General features: G+C 44.3%; 2 long non-coding RNA genes across 4 annotated transcripts; one reads left to right on the top strand and one right to left on the bottom strand.

The window, feature by feature from the left end:
• The first annotated feature begins 201 nt into the window (after positions 1 to 201).
• On the top strand, positions 202 to 9,300 carry LOC120976573 (uncharacterized). Of its 3 annotated transcripts, none has more exons than XR_006671933.2 (4): positions 203 to 1,425; positions 1,563 to 3,225; positions 3,385 to 3,464; positions 8,847 to 9,300. It is a non-coding gene; the product is annotated as an uncharacterized lncRNA (long non-coding RNA). The 3 variants fall into 3 exon arrangements; XR_006671934.2 differs by lacking the exon at positions 8,847 to 9,300 and having other exon boundaries at positions 215 to 1,425; positions 1,563 to 2,334; positions 3,189 to 3,225; positions 3,385 to 3,664; XR_006671932.2 differs by having other exon boundaries at positions 202 to 1,425; positions 1,563 to 3,464.
• On the bottom strand, positions 6,982 to 10,669 carry LOC109783592 (uncharacterized). Its single transcript, XR_012200205.1, has 4 exons — positions 10,647 to 10,669; positions 10,404 to 10,574; positions 9,797 to 9,901; positions 6,982 to 8,840 (listed from the first exon to the last, which is right to left on the bottom strand). It is a non-coding gene; the product is annotated as an uncharacterized lncRNA (long non-coding RNA).
• Positions 10,670 to 26,158: the final 15,489 nt, after the last annotated feature.

Below are 26,158 nucleotides of genomic sequence, written 5' to 3'. Positions count from 1 at the left end.
TTTTTTATTTCAGTCTTTAAATTTAAACAGATCTATGGTTATCCATGTTGTAGGAATGCCAAAGCAAGCAGTAATAGGTACGAAAGGGTATGTAATGTACGACAGCAATATACTCCCTCCGTTCCTAAATATAAGTCTTTGTAAAGATTTCACTATGAACCACATACGGATGTATGTAGATGCATTTTAAGTGTAGATTCACTCATTTTGCTCCGTATGTAGCCATAGTGAGATCTCTACAAAGGCTTATATTTAGGAACGGAGGGAGTACAAATGACCGAACGTGTATGTCCAAGATTAACCTAGGATAATTTGTGCCTTCTAGGAGCTCGAAGAAATGCCCATGTCCCAAGAGAGAAAGCAATCCTGCATGAATTATGTATGTATGGAGGTTTAACAATAGGTTTGTTGTTATGCAGTTTTTTTGGGGGTCCATGGCTCTAGAGATGTTCATTTCTTGTGAAAAGTACTTGCCTATATATGTGTATCGGCTTTGATGTGCACAAATAAAAAAATAAGATTAGTTTACTGGGAGGCTATTCAATTATGCTCCATGTTTTATTTGGCTGTTATTTAAAGCAATTGCTACTATATGGTGATGTAGTACAAACCAATGTTTTAAATAGCGGGCTATGCGATTTAGCGGCTGCTCGGCCAGAAGTTATGAAAAGCTATAGCGGAGCTATAACGAAGCTAAGCCCCATTTAGCGTTTTTCATAAATCATGAACAATTGAGAAAATAAGTATAGAAAAAGACATCATATATAATATATCACATATACTTAACATATAAATATGTTCGTACATCAAAATCCGAGCACCAATCAGGTGTCTCAATTAAATAACCAAGCTTCGTACGAGTGCATCATATATATCAGAAACAAGAACAAAAAATAATGCAGAAGGTTGGATTTGTATAGTGGCTTAGCGGGCTGAATGGCTCCAAATTTAGTGCTATAGCGGGAAATAGCGGGCTATTATCGTCATTTTCAGTTTGGCGTTAAAAGTGCATAGCTTCAGCGGGAGAGCTCTGAAAGGCTATAACGGGGCTATAGCTCCGCTATAGCCGGCTATTTAAAATTTTGGTACAAACCTTGAGTAATTGCATATTTTGTAGTTGAGTTTCAATACTGAAGCTTATGCCAAACCAGGTTCTGCCTGTTCTGATGCTTAATTGGTGATTGACAGTCTTGGGCTTGGCGCCCAGGGTTAAAACTTGTTTTGGTTTCATTCTATACACATCAAAAAAAAAATTTAACAGAAGTATTCTCTTGCTCAAGTGGTTTTTTATATTGAATCAGTGTTACCTTTTTAGGAAGATGGAGTGACATTGATGTTGATACTCAGCTCCAGCAGCTAAAGTGAAATCAAGCATGCTCTGCTGATACACAGAGCACAAGACATGGACTTTAGTTCCTGGAACTGGTGAGGGGATCTTACTGCTATTTAATCACTCCCATTATTTCATTTCCCAACCCGCATAATTAGGCACCAAACTGTAATATGTTTAGAAACATCAAATTTCTACAGTTACATTATGATCTGAATTACCTATTTGGCAGGCAATCAGAGGGTATCCGAGTGTACATGATGCCCCTGGGTGGGTGTCGGCGCGAGCTGGTGTGGTCCCGTCGTGGCTATGTAGATGGGGAGGCGGGGTGGAGGCTGGGACTGCATCGAGAAAAAACATAAAGAGCAAGACGGCATGGTCATGTGTGTGGCCTCGGCACAGCGTTGTACTGTGGCATGGCTGTGTGTGTGACCTCGGTGCAGGGACAAAGAGTAGTCTTCGGAGCAGGGCAGCGGCACACACAAATGAGCGGTGGCCCTCGAGGCTTGGGGGTTAAGCAGGTGCGCGAGTGGTACGCATCTGATTGTCACCGTCAGGTTCATAGCGATCCGTCAAATTCGCTGTCATTTGTTTTTACTTTACAAAATCATATATTCATGGTTTATCTCTTTTTAAGGATCTCGTGGAAGTGGAGAGAGAAGCATCATGCTCATGAATTTGAAAACTGATTTTGAGTTTGAACAAAGAAAATTTACCAAAGAAGACATCAAAGAAATTATATTTAGGGAGATACTGGAATACCTCCCTCAACTTCTCAAGGATTACATGCACGGATCTGAAAATACTAACTGGCTATGTCCTATGTTTCTACCTTGACATATCTTGTAACTTTTTGCCTCCTATTTTGCATATGCAGCAATATTCATAGCTTATGCCCTTGAATCAGTATTTGCCACTACTGACAATTTGCAGAGGCAATCTGCTCAGAGGAAGATGGTGGAAAGAGCGGGCGAGTCGAGAGAAAGCTTTTTTTTTCTCCCAAGGTAATTAACACTATCATAGTTCCATCGATTGTGATTTGTTATATACACACCCAGACCACCCCACACCGCCACCATGGTACACGGACCCGCTCACCGGCGAAGAGCAAAAGGCTCCTCCTTTTACCATAAAACATGCCCCTGGGTAGGAAGGTGGCCTAGCCGGCCACAAGCAAAAATGGGAAGGTCGCTTGCAGACACCGGCCTCGCGGCAGCCACCACACCGCACCACCTGGGATAAAGGTCACCGTCACACCCACCTAGCAACTCCAGTTTTCGGTGACGGTAAGGCCGGGAGGCCTCCTACATCCCTTCCCGGATCGCCCCTACTCCCATGTGCCGGCCATCCACGCACCCCCGCGCTGGACCTCCGTCACCAACAAAACAGGGGCAGTTACCGGCCTATGCTCCAGGGACACAAGCAGAAGCACGGGAGGTCCTCCACCACCACTAGTAGAAAAAGGACTTTACGTGAGCCCCATTAGTCCCGGTTTGAAAACGGACCAGCACTAATGCCACCGCTAGTGCCGGTTCCAACGGCTAGTGGGGCGGCACTCTTTAGTCCCGGTTCGTTTTGAACCTATAGTACCGGTTCGTGACACGAACCGGGACTAAAGGGGTGGTGGCAGGCCTATGTCAGGCTGGGGCCCCACGAGCACCTTTAGTATCGGTTCGTGTCACGAACCGGTACTAGATATGCATCTTTAGTCGCGGTTGATTATACCAACCGGGACTAAAGAAGACCCTATATAAACCCTTCGTCCAGCCCGAGCCATCTCTCTCTGTTTTCCCCTTTCCTCTCCTCTGTTCTTGCCCTTGCTCGAGCTCATCCTCCATTTTTGCCAAAATTTGACAAGATTTGGAGGCACCCCATCCATCCAAGTGTTCACAAAGGTTAGCAACTTTGTCCTTTCATCTCTCATTGCTAGATTACCTCTTGCATTGCTCTATAAGCTAGTGATTTGTGGGTTTTAGTTTGGGATATGCATGTGGTAGTTTATTTGATTTATATGCAATTTGAGCTCAAATTAACTTCTTAGTTTGCATGTGTAGGTGTGGTTAACTTAGTGCCTTCCCGTCCCGTCCTAACCACTGTCGATCGCCCGCACCGTCTCGTCGCCGGCACCACCTTGGTGAGCCCCTTGTTCTTAACCTTTTTGTAAATAAAAAATCTTATTTGTATGATTTAGATAGTTACTTGTATAAATTTCTTACCCGTACGTTATTTGTCACTAGTACAATGCCCGTGCGTTGCCACGGGCCTTTTGTTGTATATAAAACTTGATGAATTTTTAGTTCTTTCAACGCCTCAACACCTTTGTTGGTGTATTCTTTTTTAGCATCGACATAATACATCTCCATCTCTCTCATACTCTACAAAAAAAATACAGAAACACACATTGTTTTAACATGGGCAACAAATATATAAAGAATAATTATCTGTATGCATCTCTTCTGTTTGTTAAAACTCAATGATTTTCGGTCCAGTCTATCATACAATTAAATGACTTGTTAGGGACCTTAGGGTGTATATTTTTCAATATATAAAAGTATGAGATATTTCTCTCATAGCAAACAACCCTTTCTCTGAAAAGAGGGTCGATCCTTTTCCTTTTATAGTTAACTGCTCGTGCAAAGACCATGAGGAGCACCCCATTCAAGGTGGAAATTGTATTTTCCTTTTGAGCAGAAAAGGGCTCGGTACTTGCATACTATTGTAACACATAGCGATTAAAGGACATTCAAATGTGTGCCTACTATACACATGTACAGTGCCGTCTGCATCTTCTTTATGATCGCATTATCAAACCCAACTTAGCTCAGCAATTTTACATATTGCATCTCTGCCAAACCATCACGACCGAAGGTAGCCTGGCAGATCCAGTTTCAAGAAAGAGATAGGGCAACACAGCAGGCCCAAAACTACACACCAAACCAAAATACTTCCTAGACGAACTGTATTACTTACTGGATGGAATTAACTACAGGACGGTCAAGAATCCATTGAATAAACAAAACATTATAGCCTTAATATACAGTGGACTCAAGGCAATGGGTGGCATGCAAGACACACTGATCAAGATAACGCCTCATACGGCGCTCCAGCACCGATAACATGGCAGAAGCACAGCTTGCGATCAGGGCTCCTGGATTGTATGGTTGCTATCCTCCCCTACACCACCACTGCCACCATTAGTTACACTGTTTGTCGCCTCTACCGTGTTACGATCATGGGGAACAAGAAGCTGCATGACCATTGTTGTTTCTGTTTCGTTCATCTGTGCTACTCCTCATGGTCTTTGCATGAGCTTTGCGGTGCTGAAAGCACAAGTGGATAAAGAAGTTAAAGGTGAATCACACCCTTTTGAGGTACCATCTTATAGTGTACTATTTATTTTGTCTAAATCACAATCATAGAAATTCCTTTTCATCATGCAATAAATATATGGTCCAGCCAACAACTAAGTGGAAAAGGCACATACTGATAGACCGCAAATGTGACAGAAGTACAGCTTATCCATGAACCTCGCCAACTAATCAACAATACCTTCAACATAAAGGTGGGGAAGAAACTGAAAAGCAGACTAACACACATCACTTGCATCTAGTTAGTGTAAACAACAACACAAATACCACATAATCACCTCTATCATGCTCCTGGGACAGAAACATATAAAGGGCCTCTCAATAACCAACCAGTTTACAGTACGCTGTTTCATAAGCTTCTTCGGCCAAAAGATTTCCAAAATCACAAGTTCAATTAGCCTATTGTTTTAGTTTAGCATTTTATTTAGATTCACATGGAGCCCATTTTAGTGAAATCGAGATTTGTACACATGGTGCAAACAAAGTTCAGTCTTCAGAATTTAAACCACTCGAACAGAGCTGGCATCATTTGGCAATTTATATGGACAAGACTAAAAGGACACTTAATGATTCCAGATTTCAGAAACAACTCGCCAAATATGAGAGGTGATTTGTCATGCAAGTGAATCATTTTGCACAATGTCATGATGTAAAAATTCTAGATTTCCATATTGGAAACAACATGAAACATGAAAGTATGGAGAATAGTAAATTTTGGATCAGCAAAACATAATGATGCCAAGGAACTACCTTGAAGAATATCTGAGTGCAAAACATGAAGTTCCAAAGCTAACATGAATAACAACATTCAGAAAAAGCTAACATGAATAATAGCTGTGGCTGAGTTGACATCACATGTATATTTGTGAATGACTGAATACATACACATGGTCCAATAAACAAACATCAGTAATAAAAATTCTAGATAATCATAAAAAATTGCTCTTATTCCGAATACTTATAGGGATATTATTATTGCAATATAAATAAGTAGAGAAGGTATACAATACAACTAAAAAGGAGATTCCCCTTCTCTTTGCATGAGGGGTGCTTGGGATTTTTTACCTCTGCAAGCCGTACCCATGGTTGTACCCAACAATATAGAATCTACCGAAATAGAAAAATGCTAGATATATGGCAGAAAATAGTGATTCTCCTCACATATTTCCTTGTGCGATGAGCAATTCCTGAAGAATATCTGAGTGCAAAACCTGAAGTTCCAAAGCTAACATGAATAACAACATTCAAAAAAAGCTAACATGAATAATAGCTGTGGCTGAGTTTTGCGAAAGACTGAATACATACACATAGTCCAATAAACAAACATCAGTAATGAAAATTCTAGATAATCATAAAAACATTGTTCTTATTCCGAATACTTGTAGGATATTATTATTGCAATATAAATAAGTAGAGAAGGCATACAGTACGCAAAAAAGGAGATTACCCTTCTCTTTGCATGAGGGGTGCTTGGGATTTTTACCTCTGCAAGCTGTACCCATGGTTGTACCCAACAATATAGAATCTACCGAAATATAAAAATGCTAGATGTATGGTAGAAAATAGTGATTCTCCTCACATATTTCCTTGTGCGATGAGAAATTCCTAACATCCTGGAAAAACATTGATTTTTGAATGGTGTGCTCCTTGAGAACGAGTGAAATCCACCTCGAATTGACTAATTTTTGGGCCGCATTGATGTGCAATAGTTGTAGACACTATCCAGTCTTCTACGAAGGAAATAATGAAATAGTCTTAGTAATTCTGTTAATGTCCGTAAATACAAATAAGCATAATATCCAGCAGCACTTCAATGATAACATGCCTGGACACTTAATTCTTGAATTTGCATCACTAAGTATATACACAATTGAAGTTTTAACACTTAATATTATGCTTAATGAAGCATATATCACAATCAATACAACGATGGACTCGTCGCACATACTCTTACGCACAAGACCCCAGCTCATATCTACTTTATCACATTAAATTTCACACGAGGTTGAAGCAATTTGATGACGTAAGTCTTCATCCATCGAACCATGCGCATCATTAAATTTTGTCCAACATAGTATAGAACCCTCTATAATGTTTTCATAGGATTTAATATACAAAACGAAATACAACAAATGACATGTGTTTCAGTATCAATAGAACAACCTCTAAAACTTTCATGTTTTAGCTTCATTTCAATTCAATCTCTAACAGGGCCTAATCTGCCATATGAAAACTACTGCACCCAAGAAAATAACTTTGTAGAAAACAAACTAAGTTGGTGGTTGCTCTCAAACCGTGCATCCAAACGACACAACAAGTACTTTAGAGAAACCTTGGAACTTGTTCTACAACTTATATATAGAGGCCAACTCGAAATTTTAGGCATAACTAACTCATTTTTTAGCTAGAAGCTTGCAGCCCAAACTGACAGCTAGTGCAGTTTTAACTGAACCAATTTCAGTGATGTGCAACAAGGGATATCCAATGGTACAGAAGCAGTTGCAATCCTCATGTGTAAGCAACTACAGGAATATTCTTTACAGAACTAACCTCTCTCCCAAGTTCAATTGCTTGGACACATATAGACATGTTCATTTTCTAAAAGCACTACCAAAAGAATCCCCTCTAACTGAATCTATCTAGCACGTTCAGACCAGCCTGTCCAGCAACACTAAAAGCTACAGGACTGCACTTCTACTTAACAGCAACGAAGGTTACCATGTCCCTAGTTAATTAACAACTAAACTTGGCATCCATGAAGAACCTAGCTTAGCCAACAATTGAATTAGGCCCATACCCACAGATTGGTACAGGAGAACAACAATTACAAGAACGGATTAAGTACTTCCTAGCAGAGCAGACATTCAGATTAAGTTCTCCTATGACACCAAAAACGGATACATCTTCGCTTCAATATTTCTTGCTAAATATCACAGCAACCACTGCCAAGAAATCATCCTCACGTCTCCCCAGATTTTACACTTGCAAAAAAATGCTATCAGACTAAATAGAAGAATCAATTAGCACAAGCCTGTACACCTAAAGTTTGAACAATTTTGAATAATCACTACAAGATCCTCTCTTCTCTCTATATTTCATACCGGACCGCAAGAAATGCAAGTAAAAATCAGGAAATACCTCATATAGGCGTTACAGGAAGTTGGATTGTTCAATGTCAACGAAAAATATCTCAGCAGTACCATTAAAGTTTTGCATGCTACATTTCCGATTCGACAATTCAATATCAACGAAAAATATCTCAGCAGAATAAGTTTCTAGGTTGCTTAAGGAGAATAGTTCCTAGGCAGACAATATCGGGGACTCAGATATTCAGAATCAAAATTCAAGCTGCTGCAACCAACATTTTGGAATGTGTCAACATGATATTGTCTAGCGAAAATGCTGAATAAAATAGTAGTTTCCCTAAGTTACAGAGAAGAACTAAACAAATGAACGTAATTTAATTGTCAAGGCCCTATCAAAAACCAGCAAAGAGAAGACCCATTATCACAATGTCCTGTTTGGGATTCAATTATGAACAAATGAAAAGAATCTACTTCAATACATCTCGGGAACTTCCTTATAGGGGATCATCCTCAGAACGAATCATAATGTGCTGCAAAACAAGAAAAATGGTTGTGTATTTTCGCCTATAAAACTCGTGTCAATTTATGTAGCTTGATCTCACACAAAATGATAGAAAAAAAATCCATGCACTAAATGCTGGTGGTTATTGAGTTATCACAAAATGATATGCTTCTTTGACAACACCTACTGCCACATTTGAACACTTCTTGACAATAGTAATAAAGAAAGAAATCAGCAGAAGATATCTGTGGAAAATGACCAGAATGGAAAATTTAAATATAGATGAATCAAAGCTGCTACCTGAAAGTGTGTCATGCAAGTAGATATTGTTCCAACAGCTACTGTCTGGTTTGAAGAATTCTTGACAATAGTCTGATGAAAACATATTTCAATATTATAAGTGAACACTTCTTGAAAATTATCTCATGTAGCTCTGTTTCTGTTTCCTGCGAGCATCAAGGCATATCGCTGTTTTGCATCAATGTCTGAACTTTGCCATGTTAATAAAATGCACAACTTTGCCCGAAAAATATAAGCTAATCCAAAATAGTGTCCTGCAGGTAGATAATTAACCATCGTAAAGTAGCAATGACAGAAGAGGTGGACTTCAATTTCTTTTTTTTTTTGCGGGGGGGACTTCAATGTCAATGACTTGGTCACACAGAGAGCAGGTAGCTTTAAGTCTGTCAGCAGTTGGCCGTCAGTTTTGGGAAAGAAGCCATATGAAAAAACTGTATTTCCCCTCAGTTTTGATGCGCCATATTGAGTTCAGGTCTGGCCGCTCGTTGGATCCAATGAAGCGGTAGAGTATGTTTTCGTCGCATTCCAATTAAAATGATTTCATCTCATTTCTTTGTGGAGCAAAATTCGGTAGATGTACATTCATTTGAAATCGACTTCAAACTCCATGTGGTCTTTGATGTAAGAAGGTCACAAAGAAACACACTTTCATCTTAAAATTTGATATGGTGAACAACCGATTCATTTATTACACCCAACACTTGCAAAATGCAATGACAACAGAATTATATACTCCCAATGAGAGCAGAAATTGTTTCAGATTGCAGTACAATACTCCCTTTGTTGGAAAGAAAAATGTATAATAAGTGAACAAATGAAAGCACCATTTGTGAAAAGAGAACATATACAGTAGCACGTCGCAAAAATAGAATCTTTATTATTCATTTGTTTGTTTGTTATTTTTGTACAGTAAATTTTTTTTGCTTCGGGGTAATTACAAAATCATAACAATGCACTGCCGATTTTGAGTACAGTCGGATTGTATCAATGGTATGTCCTATAGTCCACATATTATGAAAAGAAGTTCGTACTTAGTATTAAAATTTGAACTGGATCACTAAAAAAAGATTAATTATCAGAATGGATTGTAATACTAAGACGGTGTATGTGCATGTCAGCTACAAAAGGAAGCAACTAATGCATATCATATAGTCTAATTTATAATAGTATAAACAGAAACTGGGATGGGGATGAGGATGGGACCCCTCACCTGCGCTTGCCTTCTGCACAACGTTGTTAATCGCTAGCATCCGTAGCTCCTCCTCGCCCCTTCAAGTGGCAGAGTCCCGGAGAGCGCACCGCCGGGTGCCGGTGCCTGGCGGAAGTAGGCGAGGGACGCAGCGCAGCACACAGTGGCAGCAAGCACATGAAACACACACACACACACACACACACACACACACACACACACACACACTACATCAGCCAGCAAGCATACATAACTATAGTACTGAAACTAAAATTTCCATAGTTCAGCAGGAGCTTAGAGAGGATGGATGGATTGCGTTGCCTATCAGAATGAAGACGTTTCCTCTCAGAGCATGTCAGAATGTACAAAGTTAATACATAAATATGTCATAACATAACACTTTGTTTTCTACTCCGTCAGTTGACAAATATAAGATGTTTTGGATATTTCAGTGAACAAACACACTAAAACTTGTCTATATGCATCTGATTCACAAAATAGCATGACGGTTGTAAATTGCTGGTCAACATACAGTTTCCTATAGCCCAATTCTGAACGCAAGCCATATACGAGTACAGTTCAGACACATTTACAGTTTAGAGGCAAATTAAACGGTAGAGGCACGCACCTCCATCGTCGACGGCGTCCACATCGACCCCTAGCTCCTCGACCAGGTACCTGCACACCCGTGGCCTTCCCTTCCCGGCAGCGAAGTGCAGCGCCACGAGACCTTGGTCCTTGGCCGCCTCCACCACCTCCCTGGGACGGCCCCTGCCCTGATCCAGATCTCTCACCAGCCCTGCGACGCGACGAACGGGAGAGTCAGTGCCTCCCAGATCCAAACAAAACCCGCCCGGAATCACCCACGTACTCTTGAAGAGGCGGAGGTCGCCGCGTGGAGGAGCGAAAGCGATCCGTCGGCGGGCGGGCTAGGGTTTGGAGGGGCGGCGCGACGCTTGGCTGAGGTGGCGGCGGGGTGACGCCGCGCCATGGCAACCAGCGGTGGCGAGGTGGCGGCGGGGGTGGCGCCGTGGGATCCGCGGAGGCGGCGTCCGTGGGATCCGCAGCGGCGGTGGCGGGCGTGGGATCCGCGATGGCGGCGGCGGCGGCGTCCGTGGGATCCGCGGCGACGGCGGCGGCGTCCCTGGCGATCCCAGATCGAGGCCGCTGGTGGGATCCGCCGCGGCGCGTCACAGGGATGGATCCGCCGCGGTCTGGGCGTAGGGGTGGTTCAGGCGTGCGATCGGGCGGCGGCGGAGATCGATCTGCTGTGTCGGGCGGTGGCGGAGAGGGGTTTTGTTTGCACCGGTTTTTTTCGATCGAGTAAGGCAGAGGTGGTGCGATGACGAAAAAAACGTCGATGACGAAAAAAACGGCGGTGGGAGTATGACGAAAATAAACCAGCGAAAATTAACCGCGCGGACTATTCACCAAGTCGTCCATTAGGAGTAGAGATATATAGTGCCATGGTTTTGAAATCCGTCCCCGTCGGCCCTCGTTCGTCTTATGATTCAGATGTGGTATATTATCTTTTGTAACTATTTAATTTGTTTCATTTCGTGTTTGTGACAATGAATTATGCCCATCAAGTTGACATAGATATTTTTATCTAGGAGGTATGTGAACGGGAAATTACAACCGACCCTCTTGTCGAGAAGTTATATTTAGTTGAAAAAGAAAACGAGTATTTGAATTTTTTTTGAAAAGAATTGAAAAAGAGAAGATGACACCGGAGTTGTATGTTGCCGATGTCGTCGATGATCACAAGATCAAGGTGGATGCAATGCGCTTGAAGATTAGAAAATTTAGAAAATATGCCATTGCTAGTGAGGCTTGGTATCACTATGCTGTTGGATCAATTGTTACCTTAGTTGCGATCTTGATCGCATTTGTTGTTGCATTTAAATGCTTTAGCTAGAGTTTTGTATGTTGTTTTATGAGAACAAGTGTGTATGAACTTTATGTATGAACTTGTATTAATTTGGTCTTTTCGGTGTTGTGTGATGAAGATGAAACGGCAATGGGTGTACGATGACCGATGCTCTCCCCAGTTCATTACTGGCGTGGGTACTTTTCTGGACGCGACTAAGGCAAACAAGCGGGCGGATGGTTTTATGTATTGTCCATGTGCTGGCTGTAAGAATGATCGAAATTACTCTAACTCAAGAACCATTCACGTCCACCTATTTGAGTCCGGTTTCATGCCACACTATAATGTTTGGACCAAGCACGGAGAAAGAGGGGTCCTAATGGAAGAGAATGAAGAAGAAGAGGATGACGACATCTATCCTGGCCATGGGTTCCCCGAATACGATGGTACAGCAATAATGGGGGAAGAAGCTGAGCCGGCAATGCGGGAAGAAGCTGAAGAAGAGGCATCAGCTGAGCCTGCTGATGATTTTGGTCGGGCCATTGCCGATGCAACAAGAAACTGTGCAAGTGAAAAGGAGAAGCAGAAGTTGAAGCACATGTTAGAGGATCACAATAAATTGTTGTACCCAAATTGCGAAGATGGCAAGAAAAAACTGGGCACCACACTGGAATTGCTGCAATGGAAGGCAGAGAATGGTATACCTGACAAGGCCTTTGAAAAGTTGCTGATAATGTTACAGAAGATGCTTCCAAAGGACAACGAATTGCCCGACAGTACATACGAAGCAAAGAAGGCTGTCTGCCCTCTAGGATTAGAGGTGCAGAAGATACATGCATGCCCTAATGACTACATCCTCTACCACGGTGAGTACGAGGAACGGAATGCATGCCCGGTATGCGGTGCATTGCGCTATAAGATCAGATGCGGTGACCCTGGTGATGTTGAGGGCGAGCGCCCCAGGAAGAAGATTCCTACCAAGGTGATGTGGTATGCTCCTATAATACCACGGTTGAAACGTTTGTTCCAAAACAAAGAGCATGCCAAGAATATGCGATGGCACAAAGAAGACCGTAAAAAAGACGGGAAGCTGAGAGCACCCGCGACGGGTCGCAGTGGAGAAAAATCGAGAGAATTTGGAAGGACTTTGCAGATGATGCAAGGAACGTATGGTTTGGTCTAAGTGCAGATGGCATTAATCCTTTTGGGGAGCAGAGCAGCAATCATAGCACCTGGCCAGTGACTCTATGTATGTATAACCTTCCTCCTTGGTTGTGCATGAAGCGGAAGTTCATTATGATGCCAGTGCTTATCCAAGGCCCTAAGCAACCCGGCAATGACATTGATGTGTACCTAAGGCCATTAGTTGAAGAACTCTTACAACTGTGGAATGGAAAAGGTGTACGTGCGTGGGATGAGCACACATTGGAGGAATTTGACCTACATGCATTGCTGTTTATAACCATCAATGATTGGCCTGCTCTCAGCAACCTTTCTGGACAGACAAGCAAGGGATACCACGCATGCACGCACTGTTTAGATGACACCGACAGTATATATTTGGATAACTGCAAGAAGAATGTGTACCTGGGACATCCTCGATTTCTTATGAGAAGGCATGCCGTAAGAAAGAAAGGCAAGCATTTCAAAGGTGAGGCAGATGACCGGAAGAAGCCTCGCCACCGTACTGGTGATGATATACTTGATATGGTCAAGGATTTAAAAGTAATCTTTGGTAAGGGTCCTGGCGGACAATCTGTTCTGAATGACGCTCACGGACGCGCACCCATGTGGATGAAGAAATCTATATTTTGGGACCTACCCTATTGGAAAGACTCAGAGGTTCGCTCTGCAATCGACGTGATGCACGTGACGAAGAATCTTTGTGTGAACCTGCTAGGCTTCTTGGGAGTGTATGTGAAGACAAAAGATACACCAGAGGCATGGGAGGACCATCAACGTATGCACGGAGAAGACATCATGCATCAGGGTCGTGCCAGCTACGCTCTTACCAAAGAAGAGAAGGAAATCTTCTTTGAATGCCTGCTCAGTATGAAGGTCTCGTCTGGCTTCTCGTCGAATATAAAGGGAATAATAAATATGGCAGAGAAAAAGTTCCAGAACCTAAAGTCTCATGACTGCCACGTGATTATGACGTAACTGCTTCCGGTTGCATTGAGGGGGCTTCTACCAAAAAATGTTCGATTAGCCATTGTGAAGCTATGTTCATTCCTCAATGCAATCTCTCAGAAGGTAATCGATCCAGAAAGCCTGCCAAGGTTAGAGAATGATTTGGTGCAATGTCTTGTCAGTTTCGAGTTGGTGTTCCCACCATCCTTCTTCAATATCATGACGCACGTCCTAGTTCACCAGGTCGAAGAGATTGCCATTCTGGGTCTTGTATCTCTACACAATATGTTCCCCTTTGAGAGGTTCATGGGAGTCTTAAAGAAATATGTTCATAACCGTGCTAGGCCAGAAGGAACCATCTCCAAGGGCAATGAAAATGAGGAGGTCATTGAGTTTTGTGTTGACTTTATTCCCGACCTTAAGCCGATTGGTCTTCCTGAATCGCGGCATGAGGGAAGACTGCATGGAAAAGGCACGCTAGGACCGAAAGCAATAATATCTATGGACGGGAGTTCTTGGGCGCAAGCACACTAAAAAGTTCTACAAAATTCCTCCTTGGTGGCTCCGTATATGGAGGAACACAACAATATTCTATGCTCCAAACACCCGGAGCAGTCTAAAGACTGGATTACACGTGAACAAACGGGGACTTTCCCCGGTTGGTTGCAGACACGTCTCATGCATGACGACGCTGTTGAAGATGATCTGTACTTGCTGTCCCAGTCACCATCTTCGAATATAATGACTTTCAAAGGGTACGAGATAAATGGGAATACATTTTACATGATTGCCCAAGATAAAAAGAGCACCAACCAAAACAGTGGTGTCCGTTATGATGCAACCAACTTTCAGGACACATATTATGGTTACATAGAGGAGATATGGAAACTTGACTATGGACCTGATGCAAATGGGTCAATATGACTGGAGGCGGGGTACAGGTGGACCCACAGTACAAAATGACATAACAGTGGATCTCAACAATCTTGGGTACACAGACGACTCATTCGTCCTAGCAAATGATGTGGCTCAGGTTTTCTATGTGAAGGACATGTCTAGCAAACCTAGAAAAAGAAAAGATAAGGATGCGAATACATCATATGATGAGCCAAAGCGCCACATAGTTCTTTCAGGGAAAAGAAACATCGTGGGAGTGGAGGACAAGACAGACATGTCAGAAGATTATGAAAAGTTCCATGAAATCCCTCCCTTCACAGTGAAGACTGACCCAAGCATCCTGTTAAATGATGAAGATTCTCCATGGTTACGGCACAAAGGGACACACTCGAAGAAAAAGATTTATACCCAAAGATCCCACTCTAGGATGTGACCGGCCTTCACTGTCATCACTTCCTTCTCTAGTGAGGAATTTTGTAGAATTTTGTAGAGATAACCGGTACACGGATTCTTTGGTATCTTCAATTATGCAGTACTTTCTGTAATGGATATCTGAACTATTATTTCTATTATGTCCCTGTTTAAGTATGGTTTGTGTGTAAGAATATTTAGTATGATGTGAGCAAGCTTTCTGAAGCATTGTGATGAAGATTGTCCATGGGCACTAACCATGAAGATCTGATCCCCAAATGGCCTGTAGCAGATGTCGCATCGCAATGCCTCTGCCTCAATGGTGTAAGCCCTAGCGGATTCTTCTTCTTCCTCATTGGTGTAGGCCGGTAAACGAGCCCCGGGAGGAAGAAGAAGGATCCGCTGGGGCTTACACCATTGAGGCGGAGGCATTGCGATGCGACATCTGCTACAGGCCGTTTGGGGATCAGATCTTCATGGTTAGTGCCCATTGGGGGCATCTCCTACAAACATGCAGGTGAGAGGAGCTCGAGTGGTTAGCTGCATCGGGGCTTATAAACCTCTCCGAGCCCCTCTCAACTAGCGAGGTGGGACTAAACTTCCTGCGCCCCTCGCCGTGCCAGCCTTTAATTCCGGTTCATGGCTCAAACCGGGATTAAAGGACCCCCTTTAATCCCGGTTGGGGCCACCAACCGAGACGAAAGGTCTCTGCTTCCCGCCCTGTCGGCTGCTGAAAAAGACCTTTCGTTCCGGTTTGTAGTTACAGCGCAATAAGCAAGAATTATAATATTAACTCATCTATTACAAAGGGATTTTATTTTTTAAACTTATTTCAACTCCAGACTTTTTGTGCGTTTAGTATGCACCATTCAAAGCCAGGTCATCAATTTTCAACCCTTTCTGACTTCATTTGCTATTTTCCAGGCATTTACTGATTTATTTGAGCTAAATGACCCTTAAATTGAAAAGCACTACAAATGAACTCTGAAAAGGTTGAAAGTTGGCATGGTATCATCATTTCACCCACATAGCATGTGCTAAAAAGTTGAGAGGGTTACGGCAAAAACTGGATGCACTTCGTGTACAAAATGGACAATCTCTTTTGAAGTATCAGGGTTTCGGACCAAAATTCATCTATTACAAAGGGATTTCATTTTTTAAACCTATTTCAACTCCAGAATTTTTGTGCGTTCAGTATGCACCATTCAAAGCCACGTCATCAATTTTTCAACCCTTTCTGACTTCATTTGCTATTTTCCATGCATTTACCGATTTGTTTGACCTAAATGACCCTTAAATTGAAAAGCACTACAAATGAACTCTGAAAAGGTTGAAAGTTGGCATGGTATCATAATTTCACCCACATAACATGTGCTAAAATGTTGAGAGGGTTACGGTAAAAACTGGATGCACTTCGTGTACAAAATGGACAATCTCTTTCGAAGTATCAGGGTTTCGGACCAAATTGAATATAATGATAAAACACACTAATATTAAACAGTAGAAAAAAGAATCACTGAAAAATCTATTTTTAAAGTAAAGTTATTCACAAATTAGTGATTCACACAAATTTTCAATAATTCAAATTTAAACTCTTCAAATTTGAAAACTACTGGCACTAACAGAAAGTTTATAATTTATTTAACTACAGCAAAAAGATTCACAAAGAAACTCTAAATAAAGCAAAAAACAACTCAGAAACAAAAGAAAATAAATAAAGCAGAAATAAAAAAATGAAAATAAATAAATTAAAAAAATGCCCGCCTACTGGGCCATCACGGCCTGCATACGACTAGAAACCGAACTTCTAGTTGGGCCAAGACGCAGGCCCGCATGGCCCACTTGGCAAGACAGTTTGTTAGGCCCAGACAGGCCTGCTATAGAGAGGAGCTCGACAGGGTAGCCGCGCCGGGGCTTATAAACCGCTGCGAGCTCCTCTCAACTAGCGAGGTGGGACTAAACTTTTGGCACGGGAAGCCAGACCTTTAGTCCCAGTTGGTGGCTCCAACCGCGACTAAAGGCCACCAACCGGGACTAAAGGTCTGCGCTTCCCGCCCTTTGGGCTGGTGAAAACAGACCTTTAGTCCCGGTTGGTGCCACCAACCGGGACTAAAGGGCGTAGTATATAAGCAAGACTTGGAAAAATTTCCTCAATCTTCTTCCTCCCCAGTCTTCTTTCTCTCTCGCTCCTCTGCCCCGACGCCGAACCACCGCACGCTGCCGCGACACCCTGGCCCGAGCCGTCCCCGAGCATCGCTGACCGTCACCGGACCTCCTCGCCGTCCTCCCCGAGCATCGCCGCCCCCGAGCCCGCTCCTCGTCGATCGCCGCCCCCGATCGAGCCCTCCTTGTTGTCGCCGCCCCATGGTGAGCACCTCCTCCCCCTCTTCTCCAAATGGATAGATGGATGGATTCATGGATGGATGGATGGATGAATTCATGGCATGCATGAACCCTAGCTATATAGTTCATCACTTTGTTTGAAATTTTGTATGTATGGATGAATACATTGTGTGAATATGTGTTGATGAATGTATGGCAGAAATTAATAGAGGTGTGTTGCTGAATGTATAGATAGATTGTATGGATATGTTGTTGTTAATTTTTTTAATTTGTATGGATGAATAAATTGTATGGATATGTTGGACATGGTTTTTTCTCAATGTATATTGCAATTAGTGGATGAATGCGTATGTATGGATATATATAGAATGCATAATGTTGATTTTCTGTTTTTAATGGATGTATAGAAGTATGCTTAATTAATTAGTATTTCTCTTTTTCTATTTTTTAATTTAATTTATATAATGTTGTATATCATAGTATAGAAAAAATTTGCACATAAAAAAGTTTCATAGGAAAAAGTTGACCATCGCCGGGCGAGTCCCCGATGGTCGCCAGACGAGTCCCAGACGGTCGCCGGGCAAGTCCCCGACGATCGTCGGGTGAGTCGTCAACGATCGCCGGGCGAATCCCCGACGGTCAACTAAGAGAATATCTGTTATGATTAAGTGTAGAGACAATGTGACTAAGTGTTATTAAATTTGTTTTCATAATTAAGCATTTGTTGTCGACGTCGACGATGCCTGGCATGCATCCTCGACGTCGACTCAAGCTCGGCGGATCAGGAGGCCTGCTTGGTCGGAGGGCCGGCCATGTCCGGGACTGGGCTCCGCCGGGCTGGTACTGGGAGGTGCTACCTTCCGGGGGGTGCAGCTTAGTCAGGAGCCAGCCCGTCGTCTACCCGGAGCTCCTTTGGTCGCGGTCGCGTGGGCCACTGTCGATGCCGAGGCTTGAGTCCCCCGCGGAGGTAGTACATCAGGCGTGTCATTAAGGAGAACGCGCACGTCCGTCGCTATATGGTTGCGTTGGAGGCCAGGTTGGACAATACCTGGCAGGTTCTTCAAGGATCTCACATTAGCCATGATCCTATGATGGTTCCTTCTCTTTGGGTGTCCACCACCCGCGCCGAGACCCGGCGTTCGCTAGGGTTCTAGGTGATGATTATTAGCTAGCGTTGGTGGTAATGACTATATGATTATGTATTCGAGACGATGTATTCGATATTATATTATTAATCGATAATATTCGAGACGATATTATTAATCAATATTAATTAATTATCTGGATTATCTACTATTGAATACTAAATAGTTTTATCTTTCTTATGGATTAGTAAAATAAAAGCTATGGACAATACCGGCAGAGACGGAGAAGAGACTCTGTTTGACATCATACGCTCATCACCGCGCCCAGATGAGAATGAAGAAGATGACGGCTCGCAATATCTGAACAATACCGGTGACGGTACGATATTTGATGAAGACGAAGAAAGAGATGAAGACGATGATGACGAAGGAAATGTTGATCTTCAAATATCAAAGACCGGCGAGGTTTATATTTATATAAGGCATCTGGTGATCATCACATTTTTGAATTGATTTGTATATATATTAACGAATTGATCTTTCTTCTTTTAGCCCTCCGGATCTTCTACAAGCGACAGGCAAGTTCGAGGCCCGACCAAAAAGTTGCTGCCTGGCGCAAAGTACAACATTGACACCATCGACACAAATGGCAAACCGCTTCAACCTAGGGAGAATGCGCTCAAATTCATTCGTCAATGCGGAGTTCTTGTCAGGGACGCACTCCCGATCTCCGCTCAATTATGGAAAAAGCCAGCAAAGGTCGAACCAGGAGTTACTTGGGTCGACGAAAGAGCAAAAGAGAACCTTTGGGGAGAGCTCATATCACATTTCACCCTACCAGATCATTTCACAGAGCAACAGAGGGAGAAAGTCAAGAAGCATGCTCTACAGAAGATGGCAACAACATTCAACAACCACAAGAAAAATATATGGGCCGATTACGTCGACAATGACAAGAAGACTCCAGAATTCAAGGGAACACTGGAGAAGCAAAGACCTCACTGGGACGATTTCGTGACGTTCAAGGAATCGGAAAAATTTAAGGAACGGTCGAGGAAAAACAAGTTGAATGCTGAGAAGAAGAAGTGGCACCATCATCTGGGGCCAGGTGGCTACCAGGCGGCATTGCCTAAGTGGGATAAGGCTGAGCAAGAGATGCTTGCTGTAGGGGTGGAACCATGTACATTGAGCTGGCCCGGAAGGTGCAGGAGTTTCTTTTTGCGTACGGGGGGAAGTTGGACCCAGCGACAGGGGATGTAATGGAGCGGGCAAGTATTAAAGATGCCCCCAAGGAGTTACTGGACGCTATAAAGGATGCAATAGAAGAAGCTCAAACGGGGGCGTTCACGCCCAATAGAGAGAACGACGAGTTTACGCGCGCCCTGAAGAATCCTGAACACCCAGGAAGAACACGAGGCAAAGGCGTTGTTCCGTGGATTGAGGGGTTTGCGGACTGGAACGCCGACTACAGAAGTCGTGCGAGAAAGAAGAAGCAGGAGGAGCAGAAGAAGAAGGATGACGCACGCCGCCTGGATGAGTTGGAACACGCTGTGAAGCGGGCGCAGGAGCAGATCAACACACTTAGCTAGGAAAGGGCGTCTTAGCAGCGGCAGCAGGAGGAGATCGATCCAACATTGGATAGCACCGTCCCATCTATGCCGTGAAGCAGCGTGGCTTCCGCCCCGGCCGATGATGCAATCCACCCTGTGGATGATATCGAAGATAGTACTACTTGTGAGCTGCACATCAAAGTGAAGAACGTATCCATAAAGGTGGCGGATGGCTATGCTTTACCAAATCCCCCTGACGCAACATTCCATTGCAGTTCGATTCCAGCTGGCTATGCTCGTGTAGGGGTTGATGATGTGTTGTCAACATATTACAACCTAGAGCTTGACATTCCTGGAGGTGACGACGAGCGCACACTGGGAGAGGCCAAACATCGTCACATTCTATGGAGAAAGGATTGCATCGTCTTTCCAAGGCCACCGACTCCTGCTCAAATAAGTCTGCCACCACGTCAGCCGACTCCTCCTCCTCCAAGTTCGACACCGTGTCAGCCGACTCCTCCTCCTCCTCCAAGTTCGACACCGTGTCAGCCGACTCCTCCTCCTCCATGTCTGCCACCGCGTCAGCCGACTCCTCCTCCTCCAACTCCGGCACCGCGTGAGCCGACTCCTCTTCCTCCATGTCCGGCACCGCCTCAGCCGACTCCTTCTCCAAGCCCGGCACCACGTCAGCGGTCTCTGCCTCAACAACAGCGGAAGAGAGGTGCCACATCTACGGCGGCTAGCGGTACAAAAGGGAAGAAATCCAGAAATGAATTTGGTCCTCCCCTCACGCCTCTTCCAATTTTGCCTTACCTCCGAACTGATGTGCGGAAGGGGACGCCATATCGGATGCCCAAGTGAAGGCCCAGTTTGGACCGAAACCGCCCCCGCCGCCAAAGGAGAAAGTACCCGAGGCTGTCGTAAAACACTTTGTTGATAATGCTCAACCGCCGGCTGTAAAGGAAAGAGACTTAGGCTATGTGCGCAGTATCAAGCAGTCATACCGTGCACGAAGTGAGAAGAAGCAGTCGAGCTCAAGCTCGAGCCAAGCAGTCGAGCTCAAGCTCGAGCCAAGCACTTGGCCAAAAAAAGAGGAAAACTGTTCCCCAGCTGGGAGAACAGGTAGTGCAATCGGTCCCCCCACTCATTGTACAACAAACACATGCGCGCATCGATGAAAAGCTGATAACCGCCGATCTTATAAGGCAGTCTAAAGAGTCCGGTGTCAGTATCGAAGCACTCCTAGGCTTCGAGGAATTCCCCGTGCTTAAAGAGGAGGAACTACATTGGAAATATGTCCGCGACAAACCTCTAGTCAGGCCAGAGCAGATCCCGCTTCTACCAACGAACATGTACGAGTTGCATGACTGGTACACGAGAGTAACAAAAGAGCACGATCGAGAGTCCCTCATGGTGAACGTCAAGCCAGAGCATTACTTCCATGGAAAAGCTCTGTCTGTTGAATATACGGAATTTTATCATGTCTTCAATAGAGACACACTCGACATAAGTATCCTCAGTTCCTATTATCTGTAAGTGATTTCCTTCTGTAATTTAAGTCTCTAGCTAGCTATGCTCGTTCATTGCCTGCAATTAATTATCCTCACTATATTCTTTTCTGTGGTATTATGCAGAATGAAGATGCTCGAAATGAAAAAAGTTGGACGCTATGGCGTTGGGTTCATTGACCCAAATACCGTTAATGAAGAGATATGGCAACGTCATAGAAAAGAAACGGAGGAAAACTTGCTAAAGTTTTTGGTGGAGCAAAATACCGAACCAGAAATACTGTTTCCTTACATCTACGGGTGAGTGTTACTATATATCTTGTAATACAAATTCTATTTATGCTTACTAGATGTTAATAAGTATAGTTGATGAGTTATATATGCACATGCCCACTTAATTATACAAACGTGTGCGCCTGCATGCAGTTGCCATTGGATCTTGCTAGTCATTGAACTTGACGAGGGAAAAGTTACAGTACTGGACTCAATGAAGGGTTCAGATCCAAAATACTACTTGAACGTTAGGGGGATGCTCGACAGGTAATTTTCAATCATTATCGCACTATATGTCAGCCTCTTTAGTTCATTTCCTGATATCAGCTAATTAATAACTCCTTCATTCATTTTCTTTGCCGGCGGGCAGGGCTTTTGGAAAGTTCAAGGAAAAGGTGAAAGGCCCTTGGAAAGAAGAGCTGACATTTGTGCGACCCAGGGTAATAATTAATTAAGACTACTATCTAGCTACGTCTGCACATCTCTCTTTAATTCTACTTTGATCACAATACCATTATCATGCTTGATTAATTATTATCTGATTGAATTATATTCTCGTAAAGTGCATAAGGCAAGCGGAGGGGACTAATTTATGTGGCTACGTAGTTTGCGAGCACATGCGCATGAAGACGTCCGAAAGGACCCTAACGGACAGAAGCCTTTGGGTACGTTTGCCAGAACACAATTCATAAATCTTTTTTTTCATGATCTAATATATATACACACAACTAATATATCCATATTGATCTCCTTTTTTAATAAAGTTGCTCCAGATGCAGGATCAGCTCCTAGAAGATGACCGCGTGAAAGCAATTCAAGAGGAAATAGCGGACTTTTTTCTCGAGCAGGTCATAGATCCCAATGAAGAATACTATTACCCGCTGTAATGCATGCATTGTAATGGTCTGCAAATTGTAGGAGAAATTTTATGTACCAAGTTGTATATATATATATGTGTGTATGTGAATGCATGCATGGTCGAATTCGATGATATATATATTTGATCGGTTCTACGAGAAATTCTATTTATATATAAATATTATGCATAACGTGTACAGTACGTAGTACCGTCAAATATGTTTGAAATGAAAAATAATTAAATGGAAAACACAATATTAATTGAAAAATAATTAAACCATAATTCATAAAACAAAAAATTAAATGGAAAACTAATAACCTTTTAGTCCCGGTTGGTGTTACCAACCGGGACTAAATGGTCCCCAGCCCACGGCGCCGGCTCGTGCCACGTGGCTGGCCTTTAGTGCCGGTTCATGCTGAACCGGGACTAAAGGGGGGGGGGGGCTTTAGTCGCGACACGTTAGTTCCGGTTTTGGAACCGGCACTAAAGGCCCTTACGAACCGGGACTACAGCCCGATTCTGCACTAGTGCACTGTCGCGCAGCCACCCCCCACCAGTAGACCACCACGATAGGGGGCGGCCATCCTCGGCCAAGGCCTCCCTCGGCCCGCACCGCCCGGTGGTCAGATTAGGACACACCGCCGCCGACTTGCTGCAAACGCCGTCCCCAACCACCACGCATGCACCTCCAGCCCGCCGACTATTGCGCAGCCACCACATGCCAGTCGCATCCCTACGCCAGCACGCAGCCGCGCAGCAACGCCCAGTGCCAAGCGCTGCTCCCAAATCGGTTGCCCTGTCCCGCGCAAAGGTCGCCGCACGTGGCGACGCACCAATCCCCGCCGCCGTCTCCACCGAGGGAGGGGGATGAGACGAAGAGGGGGTCCCGACGGTGACGGCTAGGGTTCCCCCTCGGTCGTACACCAATTTCTCTATTTTTACTGAATTTCGGTCTATGTTTCTAAGATTCCCCTCATATATAACAAGGAAGGAAGAAAATAACTAGGTGTTCTCTAGATGTACTCCAGTTTGGTATACTATTTGTTTTAAGAATTTTTTTTCGAGAAATATTTTCTTTAAGAATTTGTATACCCTTTTTGTGGAAAGTCATCTCTTCGATACAACAAGATAGCCGATTCTAATTGTTGTTGTTGTTGTTGTTTTCATGCTACATTGTTGCTACTGTTCCTAAATGTATCCTACGAAAAACAAGTTGATCACCATTGCCTTTTTCCAGGTTAACTTTGATAGCTCCAGACATTTTGTTTGACTTACTATTTGGGAAGCTATTTTAGGAAAGTGTCAATGCTACCTCGGAGGTTTATTTGACATCTGATGAGTATCAACAAAATTTATGACATAACAACGATGTCTAGAACAGGAAGTGTGCTTAGCACTCAATGGTATATTTTATATGTTTGCTGGATTATAGTAGATTCAAACCGTGTTTTAAGAGCTCCAACATTTTAAGATTTGTGAGGGAATTCAACCGCACATTCTAAATAGCGCAACCCGGCTGGAATTCCGATATATCTAGATGACAACGTATATTTCCGGTTAGTATTCCAACGAGAGCGGACAGGTATATTTATATATTTCATTATCGTAACATTCAAGATACAAACAATTTGTATGATTATATTCAAGATAATTGCAGGTATGTGTCTCGCTATTCTTTTTTACTTCATGCTTTCGCGGAACAGTCAAGAATTTGTTCATCCGGGCGGCACGGTTAGTGTTTTCCGTTGCATATTTTTGGACCTTTCACGTGAATTTATGCTAACTACATCTATTGCAGATAAAGAATGGTTATGAATTGAGCAAGCAGTTTTTATTATACTTGCTCAGATATCTTGCGAATGAAGCTAAAGAAAACATTCCTGATATTATGCGAGAATATCTTAAGCGCATCAAATAGAACAAATTATTAGTTGGATTATCGCTCTCTATGTACTCCCGTGTTGCTCCCCGCGAGCGGCCCGGTAGCAACCCTAGACTGTGCGAGAATATCTTAAGCGCATCAAATAGATCTTAACTGGTAACAAATTATTAGTTGGATTATCGCTCTCTATGTACTCCCGTGTTGCTCCCCGCGAGCGGCCCGGTAGCAACCCTGGCCGCTGCTAGCCAGCCACCACCACCTCGATTCCCCTCGCTGCCGCCGGCGCGCGCCGCCAGGCAAAGCTCACGCAGCGTCGGCGGCGGCGGTGTCCTTTCTTCCTCTCGCGAGGCACGGCGGCACAGGGTTGCACAGCTGGGCAGAGGAGCGAGGACCGGCGAGTCGTCTTCGGGTTCGCGGCGATGAGTGGTAGCAAGGTCGCGCTTGAGGCTGGCGGAGGCGCATGGGCTCGGCGCTAGGCTGGTGAGTTGGGTGGTGCACCGATCTGGCGCGGTCACCGCTGACTCGCCGGTTTGCTGCTCGGGCCTTGCTGCAGACTAGGGGCGGCACCTTTGCTCGTGGGCGTGGGCGGCGACTTCCCTGCGGAGGTTGTTGGGGCGTGCTCTGGCCTTGGCGTGCAGGTGCGCCGCAGATTTGGAGGGGGAGTGGGAGATGCGGAGGTGGTCAAGTGGCTAGGTGTGCAACAAGCAAGCGGGCCATGCGGAGGTGAAGTCTCCAAGGGGGTTGACGCGAGGCCGGGCCCAGATGTGGTGGTGCTCGTTGGCCAACATGGGAAGTTCCAGCATCAATGTCTGCCTGCGGTGGCAGTAGCCGTGGGTAGGCTTCTGTGGCTTGTGGCCTCTGCTAAGGGTTGTTGGAGGTGGACCACGCAGTGGCCCGGCGAGAAGGTGGTGAGATCCATCCGGATTTGGCTCTGGCGGATCGATGGAGGACTTGCTGATGCATGCTGCGTGGGGTCGAGAGGCTGACCCGGGTGAAAGCCTGTCTCCGGCATGTTCGGAGCCGGCGATGTCGACACCTTCGAGCGCCGTTTCCATTGGCATCGCCGAGGTACTCTTAGCCCAACATTTGCAGCTTCGGGGGAAACCCTAGATCCGTGTGATCGGATGGTGATGGTGCCTTGGCATCGTATCCCCTCTTGAGGGCTTCGTCTTTGGATCTAGGCATCGGCAAGCGGGACCAATGGAAGATGGCGGTGTTGGCGCCAGGGCTCTTGTGGCAACGATAATGGGAGTACGCAGTGTCGGAGGCGCGGCAATGGTTGCATTAGTCGCCTCTCCTCCGGCGTGTTCGTGGGATTACCTCGGGTCATCTTGTTGCGGTGAAGTCGGAGCTGCGGCGGAGGAGCCTCGGTGCCAATGATGACATACAACCCAAAACGTCATATGTAGGTCGTGTGTGTTTTGGGCGTTGCCGCATGTGGCATCTTAAATTATGCTGAATATGTAAGACAATTTTTAACGGTTGCCATTGTAAATTTGCCTCAACGGCGAGCAGAGCACGCGCAGGGAGAGCGCGCCGCGGCCACCTCAACGGCGAGCAACCACACTTGCATAT

Source organism: Aegilops tauschii, chromosome 1 (assembly GCF_002575655.3).
Source record: "Aegilops tauschii subsp. strangulata cultivar AL8/78 chromosome 1, Aet v6.0, whole genome shotgun sequence".
NCBI classification, from domain to species: Eukaryota; Viridiplantae; Streptophyta; class Magnoliopsida; order Poales; family Poaceae; genus Aegilops; species Aegilops tauschii.
This window is presented reverse-complemented; position numbering and strand designations above follow the sequence as displayed.